Source organism: Cavia porcellus, unplaced genomic scaffold, assembly GCF_034190915.1.
Source record: "Cavia porcellus strain 051 isolate PalLab524CR breed Dunkin Hartley unplaced genomic scaffold, mCavPor4.1 scaffold_11, whole genome shotgun sequence".
Taxonomy (NCBI): Eukaryota; Metazoa; Chordata; class Mammalia; order Rodentia; family Caviidae; genus Cavia; species Cavia porcellus.
Genome location: NW_026947494.1, coordinates 45,599,437 through 45,610,919, shown reverse-complemented (window position 1 = coordinate 45,610,919; position 11,483 = coordinate 45,599,437). Strand labels below are relative to the sequence as shown.

The following is an 11,483-nucleotide window of genomic DNA, read 5'->3' as shown; positions in this document are numbered from 1 at the left end:
ATCGAACTCACGACTGCCTGCTTGCAAGGCAGGCGCTTATGCTGCTGAGCTAAATCCCCAGCCCCCAAGCATAAATTTTTAAATCACAAACTCTCTTAAAGTGTAATTCACATATAAAGTTCATTTATTTTAAGAGTTATAGTCAATAAGCTATTTACTTTCATGAAACCACTACTGTACCCTTTCCTTCTGCCCTCTGAGGTCAACCCCTACCTACTATCTAGCTCCAACAATCACTGATCTACCTTTTTGTTAATAAGTTAATTTTTTATCATTTCAAGAATTTAATATGAAAGAAACCACATTGTTTTTGAGAATCATCAATGTTGTTGAATATACCAGTTATTGCTTCATTTCACTCTGCACTAAGATTCCATTCTGTGAATGTACTTCAGTGATAAGGTAAAGTGCATTCCAAGAATGACGGGTTTAGCTGGGCGTGGTGGCTCACCCCTGTAATCCCAGCACTCGGGAGGCTGAGGCTGGAGGATCGTTGTGAGTTCGAGACCAACCTGGGCTACAAAGTGAGCTCAGTGCCAGCTTGAACTGCATAGTGTGAGACCCTGTCTCAAAAAGACAAAAAAAAAAAAAAAAAAAAAAAAAAGAATGACGGGTTTGGTTTGTCACTGAAAATCAGTGAATGTTCATATGACCAGAATAAAGATGAAAAACCATATGATAATCTCAAAATACATAGAAAAAATGCTTGACAAAATCCACATTTATTAATGATAAACACTTCAACAAACTAGTAATAAAAGGGAATGTCTTCAGTATGATAAAGGGCATCTAAAGAAAACATGATCCTTAATGGCTGCATTGATTATCTGTTGTTGTATAACAAATTGCTTCCAAATCGTAGCAGCTTAAACAATAAACATTTATCATGTCACAATTTCTGGGTGTTAGGGATTTGAAAGCAACTTAACTGGGTTGATGTGGCTGAAGCTTTCTCAGGAGGATGTAGTCAAAACATCAACTTGAGGCTATTGTTATTAAAAGGCTTGAAGGAGGCTGGAGGGTTCAGTTCTAAGATGGTTTGTTTGCATAGCCATTGGCAGAATACTTAATCAGTATTTAAGGGGATCTTCCAGTCTTCACCATCTGAATCACTTCACAAAGTTTAAATCTTGACGGCTTGGCACCTGACTCCCCCCAGAATGTATAATCCGTAAAAGCAGAGTTGAGAAAGAAGCCACAGTGACTTCTATGACCTGGTCTTTGGTAGTCACATGCCATCATTTCTACCAGTATCTGTTCATTAGAAGCCAGTCACTAATTATAGCCTTCATTCCATGGGAAAAGAATTTGCTCCACTTTTTGAAGGGAAGAATATAGGGAAATTGTGCAAATACTCTGAAACTACCACAGTGGTAAAAGATAGATGTCCCCCCCCCCAGGATTATCAGTGATAAGGAGGGATAAGCACTCTGAACACTGGTTCAACATTATCTTGGAGGACTTAGCCATTGTAACACAATCCCTTTTGTAAAACAAAAGGAAAAGGATATGTGGATTAGAAATGTGGATTAGAAATGTAGAAGTAAAATGGCCTTTATTTGGAGATATGTCTGTGAACATAGAAAGAACATAGACAATCTTAATCATTCTACCTAAAAACCTAAAAATTAACAGCAAAGTTATAGGATATGAAGCTAATACAAAAAACTTTAATTAAATTTCTATATAATAGCAACAATGAATTTTAAAATATATTTTAAATGCTATTTAAGATAGTATCAAAAGTACATAAAACACTTTCAGGTAAGTTTATCAAAAGATGTGCAAGATCTTTAAACTTAAAGTTTTAAAATCTTACTGAGATAAAGTAAATAAGCCTTAAATAAATATCATGTCTGAGGATTTGAAGACTTGCTGTTTCTCCAACATCAGTTCTTTCCAACTTGATCTATAGATTCAGCACAATACAAATCAGAAGAGAAGCAGACATTATTGACAAGCTGAATCCAAAATGGAAAATAACAAAGATGAAGAGTGTATGTTACATGATTTCGAGATGTATTATACGTCTATAGCCAACAAAACAATATAGGATTGACATAAGCACATATTTAGAACAATGGCACCAAATGAAGAGCCTAGAAATAGATATTCGATTGATTTTGTTTTGTATTTGGAGACAGGATCCCACAATGTAGTTCAGATTGGCCTTGAACTATGTAGTTTAGCCTGGTCTTGAAATCAAAGTGATTCTCCTGCCTCAGCCTCCCAAGTGTTGGAATTATGGATGCATGCTATGATGCCCATCTTCAATCAATTTTTAACCTCACTATTTTAATGGGAAAATTTTTTTAATAATTGGTGCTGGAACATACATCACTTTGTAATAAAAATAATTGAATTTTTACTTTTAAATCATACCACAAATAAAAATTAACTCACAATGGTGCATAGATCTAAATGCCAGAGTCAAGGCTGTAATATATTTTGAAGACTTTGTTTTGTCCAGATTTCTCAAAAAAAAAATAGAACCAATAGACAATACAATAGATAGATAGACAGATAGATAGATAGAGACTTAAGAGATTTTGGAGGCTATTAAGACATATGGACAGGCCATCTGTTAGCTGAAGAACCAGAGAAGTCCATGTCTCAGTCATGTTATGAAGGATTAAAAACCCAAGAGAGGTTCTTACATAAAAGTCCCTGGTACCAAAAGTCCCGCGGAGTCCAAAGACTGGAGTATTCGGAGTTTTGATGTCCACTAGCAGTAGAAATAGCTCTAGAAGAGACAGTGAATGTCTTTCCTGTGCTTTTTTGTTCTATCTGGGCCCCCAATTCATTGAATGATGTTAATCCATCCTTGCATTGTGTGAAAGGCATCTTCTTTACTTAGTCCATTGATTTAAATGCCAATCTTAAAAAAAAAAACAGCACCCTCACAATCTCATCTAGAAACAATGCTTCTGAAGATATCTGGGTATCCTTTAATGCAATCAAGTTGGTACCTAGAATTAACCATCAAAAAGTTATAGAAAAGAATCTTTCAAAACTTGGATTAGGCAAAACACTATTTGGGTACAAAAAGAACAAACCATTAAAGAAAGAAAGAGGCATTTGGTACTTCATGAAAATTAAAACACCATTCTTTGAACATAACTTTAAAGAAATACCAGGAATCAAGTTGAAGAAGGCGATGTGTACATTAGTGCAAAGGCCTTGTTGATGAAGGAAAATGAACAAGTAATCAATATGACAGTGGTGAGGAGTGGAGGAAGTATGAGTGAATGTTCAGGTTCTCAGAAGACAAGTTATCTTGACTTAGAATCAGAAGAGCAAGAACACAAGGCTGACCTTCTGACACTGAGCTCAGTCAGCGCAGTCTGAAAGTTTGGGGTCCTGGGGAAATCCAGGAGAAGAGGCAGATTTCGACTGTGGCAAGTGGTACAGGAAAATAAGTACCCAGGCAAGGGCATTGATCAGAGTGTTTTAGTGTGTCAGGGCTGCTACAACAAAAATACTATAGACTGAGTTGTTTACAAACAAATATTCTTCCCATACTGTTCTACAGGAGAACTGGAAGTCCAAGCTCAAAATACCAGGAGATTCAGCTTATACTGAGGTCTGCTTCCTGGTTCATAATCAGTCTTCTTTTCCTTGTCTTCACATGATGGAAGGGGTGAAGGAGCTGACTGGGGTCTCTTTTGTAAGAACAGGAACCCTGTTCCTTATGGTACAATTGCCTCACAAAGGTCCCACTTCCAAATGCCATCGCCTGGGAAACTAAGTCCCGACGTTGGAATTTCAAAGGCACACAAACATTCAGCCTATAGCACACAATGTGATTCCCAGAGATCTGGTAGAAGAATTTGAAGGAAAATGAGCCAAGAGAAGAAGCAGCCCTGAGGAGAGAGAATTGGGGAGACAAGTTTTGGAGCTTAGCTGCAAGAAACAAGGTCATCAAGCCAGGAAGAGTTAGTCCTTTCAGTATCCCAAAGTACTGCTCTTTAAATTTTTTGCCTTTTTTTCTGCAAAAGAATTTTGAAAATTGAAATATAACTTAAATAAGGTATCTCTAGAGCTGAGACGCAAGGCTCAGGGAAGTTTGGGTCTGTGACTCTGACCCAAAGGTAGATGCAGAGCCTTTCCCACACCTCAGCAGGCTCCCACACACTCCCTTCTTGTGCCTGCCTGCTTTTTGTACCCACTGTTATCTTAGTAAGTAGCCACTATCTTGACCTCTGTCAGCACCTCCCATGTGCTAATATGTAAAGTGTTCTATCATCAGTGCAAGTAGTTACAAAGGCATATTGTATATTGCACCTTGTCCTGCTGGTTTATCCAAACTAGTTTATGAAAATGTGAGTCATGTGATGTAACTGGCAAAGTTGGTCCTTATGTTCAGACCAATTAACTAGATTGGATGTTGAGTGATAGACTTCATTTACCAATTCCTATACAATGTTTATATGTTTCTTCCTAATTCTATTTTTATACTCTAGCTCTGAGATATAGAGAATGGGCACATAAAGTTCAGAGATTTGCTGGGAGTTTGTCATTGGGATAAAACGAGGTGCTGCCTTCTCAGTATTTTTATAAAACTCTTTTACTTTGCCTTCATGATGCTACCTCAAAGTTTCTCCTCAGAGGAGAGAGTGACACATTCTTAAACTGTTGATGAGTGCCCTGGACACTTTTTTACCTAGGATGTTGTCATGGTTTATGTCTGTGGCATGTGCATTTGTGATTGGTTCATTGTCTAGTGCTTGGATTGATGGTGTCAGTGCTCCACCCACATAGGGGTGGAGCCAGGATGTGATGTAATGGCAGGAAGAAGGTGTGTCTTGCTCTTTGCTGGTTCCTGCTTGCTGATTGCAGCCACCATGAACTGCGGCCCAGCCATGCCTGCCTGCCTTGGAGCCAATTGAATGTGGACTGAAACCTCCAAAAACTGTAAGAAATAAAGCTTTCCTTTCCCAACTTTGGGCTTCAGGTATTTTGTCTCAGCGATGAGTAAAAAGTAACCAAGACAGATGTATACTTGGGATTTGGAAGAAAAAGCATTGTGAAAAGGAGGTAGGAAACTGTGGAGGGCTGAAAGGAATACAGATGAAAATTTAAAATATGACCAAACAGCTTATAGTGACCTGTGCCTACCCACCCCTGGGAAGCTGATGAGTAACTCTACGGCAGGACCAAGCATTGTTTTATTTTAGGGAATGTCTTGTGCCATACTGGCATGATTTAGCAACATCCCTGACCACTACGTACTACAAGCTGGTAGCATTGTCCCTACCTAAGTTGTGACAACCAAAAAAGTCTCAAGACATAGTTAAATGTTCCCTGGAGAGCAGTAACAATGTTGCCCTGGGTTGAGAACCAATGCCATGGGGTTCTCCAGTTTGATAGAGAAGATGGTTGCTTCCCAGAACTCTGAGACCTCGAAAGGGACTCAAAAATTGCAGTGTGGGGCCCACTTTTCCTTTTCTTCTTGGTCCTCAGGAGTGGCATCTAAACTTTATTTATCAGTAGGGGGTAGCATCAGGGACTGGGGGGCAGGGAGTGACAATATGGATCACATGGTCATTCTTGCAGAAATAAAGGATATGTATAGAGATCTTCTCCCTCGTTTGGCTTGTTGGTATAAGAGAAAGGAAGGGCAGTGTGTAAATGTGTTTTAGTAGCTTCATTAGTGATATATCTATGAGGTTGCCAGAAATACCAAGTAAGGCTGGTTGGAGGTTAGGGAACTTTTAACCAAGAAGGGCAAGTGTTTGAAAAGCTCTATTTTGCTCCTAAGTCCACCTTTACTAGATTATTTTTATTATTGTTTATTTGTTTTTACAGTGCTGGAGATTGAACCCAGGGTCTAACACTTGCTAAGTCCTCTACTACTAGGCAACATTCAACCTTTAAGCCTGTTTAAAAAGGACTCAAGTGCAGTATGGGTGATGCTACTCAGCTGTGGACCTACAAACTCAAGGTCACCAATCTCTAAGTGGTTAAAGGATTAGAGCCAAAATGTCAGTTAGCACACACTACTCATTCATTGAGAATGGCTTATTATAAAAGTCAGCTGACATTAGTGTTTAACAACTGTGATGCACAGTGCTATAGATAACTCACATTCTTGTTAACAAGACAATGACCTTAAGGTCATTGTCGTTGTAGTAGTCCACACTCTGAATAGCTGAGATGATGAAGTAAGGGCCGTTAGATCAATTTTTGGAATTTCAAACCTTCCTAAAACATCTAATAGAACAAGAAAATAGAATATGTTCTATCTAGAAAGAGTGAGATTTGTTTTCTTTTCCATGAGTATTGGGTCACAATCTAAAGTATATTGCTAACATTGGGTATGGTTTAGAAAAGTTTGAGAACTGATGCAGGAAAATGTCAAAGTACAAATGTGCTGCTTTAAGGCTGGATTATAATTCTAGATTTTTCAGCTATGCATCAGCAACAGGTATTGACAATAAGTGAGCCATCTTCCTAAGGCCATGCTAGAGTCTCCTGCAGCATGGTTCCAATATCTCATCATAAGGGTATTCTCTAACCGAGAGAGTAGGCTCTGCTCTAATGAGCAGGGTAAAATTACCCAAGAGTTAGTGTAGGAATAACATTCAGCATGGGTGAAAATGGGATAAAATTCCCACATCAAAATACTTTATTATTCTAAGATGTTATGCAAAGTTCCTAAGAGAGTCCTAGATAGGACTGAATTCTCTTACCCACAGAAGTAATCTCTCAATTTAATTGGCATCATCCCTTCTCTGTCTCACCCCTGGCAAAGAGATCCTATTTCAAATGGCCTACTTCATCCAAAGCTATTGCTTTTGGAAGAATCCAGACTAACACAACTAGATATTGGTCTCTGTTTTATTCTTTTAAGAATTTCCTTTTACTGATCACTTACTAGGTGAAAGGTAGTATGTTAAGCACATTATATAGGTGAGCTTCCATAATCTTAAAAACAATGCTTGATAAGAGTTCTCAAGTTCAGATAAATTAAATGTTTAATCTGAGGTCTCATGGCCAATAAATGGGAAAATATTGTACCTAAAGTCGGGTCTCTTTTATTCCAATGCTATAACTGTATTATTTTTTTCTCTCCCAATGTACATGTCTCTGACTCATAAAGTTATTGATCATGGTGGTTATGGTGGTATTTCTACTTGCTTGGCTTTGGGATCCATCCCAGGATTGGTGCAGCATACTTTCAGGTGTGTCCGAGTAGGTTGTGTAGGCATGGCCTGAGGTCTTTATCTGGTCCCTCACCCCTGCTTCTCTGATTCTCTTCTCTGCTCTGCCTCCTGGCTGCCATGTACTAAGTTAAAGCATCCTTTTGCCCTATGCCAGTGGTGGCACACTTATGGTATGCTTGCTGCAGAGGGCACACAGGACTCTCTCGCTGGTACAGGAGCTAAATTAATCCAGCATTGCCCCAGCAGCTGGATATCGGACAGCAGCACACACAGGGACTCTGTGCATGCTCAGGAAGGAGTAGTGGCACCAAGCAATGATCTCACAAATAGTTTGGGCTCTTGGTTTCTAAAAGGTTTGCCACCACTTCTACGCTTCTGCCATGATGTTTCTGCCTAGGAGCCGGTTAATCATGGACTGAAACCATGAACACGTAATCTTCTCTTTTAAGATGTGGGTGTTGGATTTTTTTTTTTTTTTTTTTTGTCTTTTTCCTTTTTATCGGTACTGGGGATCGAACTCATGACTGCCTGCTTGCAAGGCAGGCGCTTATGCCACTGAGCTAAATCCCCAGCCCCTGGGTGTTGGATATTTTGTCTCAGTGAATAGAAGGTAAAGACGTTCACCATCTGACATTTTCTCTAGGTTTTGGGGAGCAGATCTCAGCCCTTGCCATTTGCTCCATTTGGTCTTTCCTGTATGAGTCTGTATGAGGGAGGCACCAAACCCCACAGCTGCATTTCTCAGCTAGCTTCTTCTTGGGCTCAGGCACTGGACGGAAACAGCAGAAAATTACAGGGAGAAAGAGAGAAGCCAGAATATGCCTCCCTCTCCTTCTGCCCTAACTGCATTTCTAGCCCAGGTCCATCTTCATCCTCATTTAGTCAGGCACACTCTCGATCCAACTTCCCCCAGATGCTCTGCCTGTAGACTCTGGTGACACCAGTTCCTCTTTTTGTCTCTTAAACTTAGAGGTAGGAGCAACTTTCTTTTTCTGCAAACATTTGGATTGCAGTCCTCCATTTGGCATCACAGCTCTTGCATTCCCTGTGTCAGCAACTCATAGATTCTATTTCTTTGTGTTTTTTTTTCTATTTCTTTGTTTTAATACTTAGAATGACTTCTGTTTTTCCAGTTGGAACTGACTGCTGTACTTTGTAATCCTGCATTTTATGAAGAGTGATGCTCGGTCATCTGAATGCCACATGCATAATGCAGGAACTTGTCATTGATGAAATGATATGCAGCAAAGAAGCAGTCCCAAGATTCTGTGTCAGTATTTATATCTAACTATCAGAGTTTTTATTTTGTTATTTTTTATGTCTGACTTTAGAGCTGACAAGTATGTCAGTGTTCTAGCCAAGGCTTTTATTAAATAGAGGTGAGGCAAGGGTTAAGTGATGATGGTGAATTTAGAAGTGGTTCTGGGGAGGTAGAAAACCACAGCCGGAAGACTTGGGTGGGGGGAGGAAAGTTTAACAATCCGATATGAACCAAGGCATGATGATGAATTGCTATGAGAGTCAGAGTCTCACTTCGTAGTGTTGGTCAGCCCTGAACTCACTATGTAGGCCAGGCTGGCCTCACACTTGCTCTGATCCTCCTGCTCTCAGCCTCCTGAGTGCTAGGATTACAGACATGCACCACTATGCCCAGCTATTGTGTAACTATACAAAATACCTAAAGCTAACCCTATAAAGAATTCCGTTCACAATTTTAGAAACTGAAAATCCAACGTTAAGTGGCCCTATCTCTTTGGCCTCTCTGATGAATACTGCCTCAGCTGGGTCACAGTGTGGCACAGATGCAGAGAGGGAGATGGCCATGTACAGAAGAGGGCAAGCATGTAGAGTGGTCTGGTCTCTCTCTGTAGCAGTTCATTCAGTCCAGAACTCACGCACTCTATGAAACCAGCACCAGTCTCCTCTGAGGGTGGTTCCCCCAAATGACCTAACTATTTAAAGGTTGTACCACCTTTCAACATCTCCAGACTGCAAACGAAACTTCAACCCCAAAATGATTGGAGGACACACCAAAATGTATCCAACCACAGCAGTACTGTGCAACTCTGCTTTCCCTAAATATACTATTATGGTAGTAAAGTTAATCTGATATTCATTTTTCCTTTCATCCAGTTCACAGGTTGTTCCCAAACTCAGGTTTCTCAGTTTGGCACATTTTTCCCCCTCAAGTGAAATTGTTTAATCTCATTCCTAATCACCAATTTCTCACATAAATGTTAAATGTTAAATGTTAAAATGATATTAGAAATTGAATCCAGGCACTCTACCCCCCCCCCCCGCCAAGCTTTTTTTATTCTTTAATTTTGAAACAGGGTCTTTCTTGACCAGGCTTGATCTTGAATTTTCAATATTCCTCCTGCCTCAGCTGCCTGAGTGGCTGGGATTACAGGCATGCACCACCACTGTGCTCAGTCTGTTTTTTGTTTGTTTGTTTTTTAGTGGTTCTTGGTTTAATCTTTAACTCCTTGCAATGAAGAAAGTTCTTAGCCTTTAGGTTCTAGGAGACTTGGGCCCAAATTTAGCTTTATCATTTATAATCTGTGTAGCTCTTAATTTCTTGATTTAATTTTTTTAATCTGTAAAATAGAGATAGTAACACCCATATCACAAGTGAGTAATATAAAGTAATATGCATTTGATAGACACTTCCATGTCTACAATGTGAAGTCAGACTATATTCACATTTAGTTTGAACAAAAGGAAAGAACTATTTAATGCCATATTTTGTATATTCCTGAAATATTTCATAATAATAATTTTTGAAGAAATTAAGTTTTAAAAAGAAATGTTAAGAAAGTGACACATTGCCAGTGGATATACAGCCCCCCAACAAGTCCAAGGCAGCCAACTGTCTGTGTGTTTCCTTAACTGAATGACAGCTGATGGTGTTGTCTTGTTTTCACAGACCATATGATCCCCCACCCACAAAATGTTCCTTTAAAGAATTATACTCAAGGCAGCAAAAGGATCCCACTATGTGAAGCCAACCAACACTATGAAAGATTTCACTCTTCCATCTCAACCTAAAACTGGAAAGAACTCATTGAGGGAACAGAGGGCAGACGCACTGGAACTCCTAAACTTGTGCTTCTTTCTTCACAATAAGTTTTCCAGCCACTGAGTAAGACTGGTTTTGCCACTCCTTGTTTTGAGAGGGTCTAGCAATCATTCATTAAAGGAAATCCTCAGTTCTCTTGCAGTGAAAGTCTTAAACTGCAGTTGAAGCTTCTCCAAACTTTCACTAATGCCTATTCTCAGTCAGTATAACATAGGATTACAAAGAACAGTCAGTAATGATGGTTGGTTTGTGGATCCTTTTTGGTCACTCTTCAAGGAATGAAAAAAATTTTTATTCTAAAGAGGGTAAAATTAAACAGAACAAAACAGAACATAAGAAAACAATTTAAGAGACACATATTTCAAAGCTAGACAACCAGAGATCTTCACTGTCTATCGTATTTTCTTTTTGTTTTCTTCCAAATAGTTATCCATATACTCACATACAATGAATTCATACAAACAACATAGTGTAAAACTGATCTGAACAGGATGAAGAAGGCATTTTATGTCTTCAAGACCAGACAATAAGGAAGTCAACAGTGGCTGTCATAGTGTTACTCATTCTCTTCAAAATAGCTGTCTATACCTTCACGTATGTTGAAATTAAACAAAACAAAACAGACTAAAATCACCCTGAAAAAAGAAGAGTAGTGTTGCTGGATTTCACATCATGACACTACAGAATCAACACTGGGTACCGTAGTGTCTCTTTTTCTTCAAAGTAGTTGTTCATTTTATCATGCATTATATAATCAGTTCTCATAAACTGTTTAGAAGTTCTACAAATACCTCAGTCTCTACATGTATATCTATCCTTTCTGTATTAGAGGAAAAAAACATAGCAAGACAAAACAAAGCAAATTCCTAGATAAACATCAAATGAAAAAGTCATATAAAAACCACAATACAAGATGATCAACAATGGTTACTATGATGTCTCTTGTTATCTTCAATAGAATTGTCTATATCATCAAGCATAGTATTGAACATAGTAGTACATAGCACTATTAATAAAAACAAAACATTGTAGACATTATAAGACTTCAAAAGCAGGTAATAATCAAACCAGAGAGGGTATCCTCATGACTCTTGTCATCTTCAGAGTAGTTGCTTACACTCTCAGACTTGATACTATCAATCATAACAGATTAGAATAAAATAAGTCAGTAGAAAACAGCAACCTAACAAACCAGGTTCAAATAAGATAAGTCATAATAAGACAGTGTAAGCTATACA

The 11,483-nt window shown here is 38.8% G+C and overlaps 1 protein-coding gene across 1 annotated transcript in view; it reads left to right on the top strand.

The window, feature by feature from the left end:
• The first annotated feature begins 4,896 nt into the window (after positions 1–4,896).
• Mier3 (MIER family member 3) overlaps positions 4,897–11,483 on the top strand; it is a 66,452-nt gene continuing 59,865 nt past the window's right edge. The window contains exon 1 of the mRNA XM_063258193.1: positions 4,897–4,914. The gene's annotated coding sequence lies outside the window, so the exon portion shown is untranslated. The remainder of the gene's footprint in view (positions 4,915–11,483) is intronic.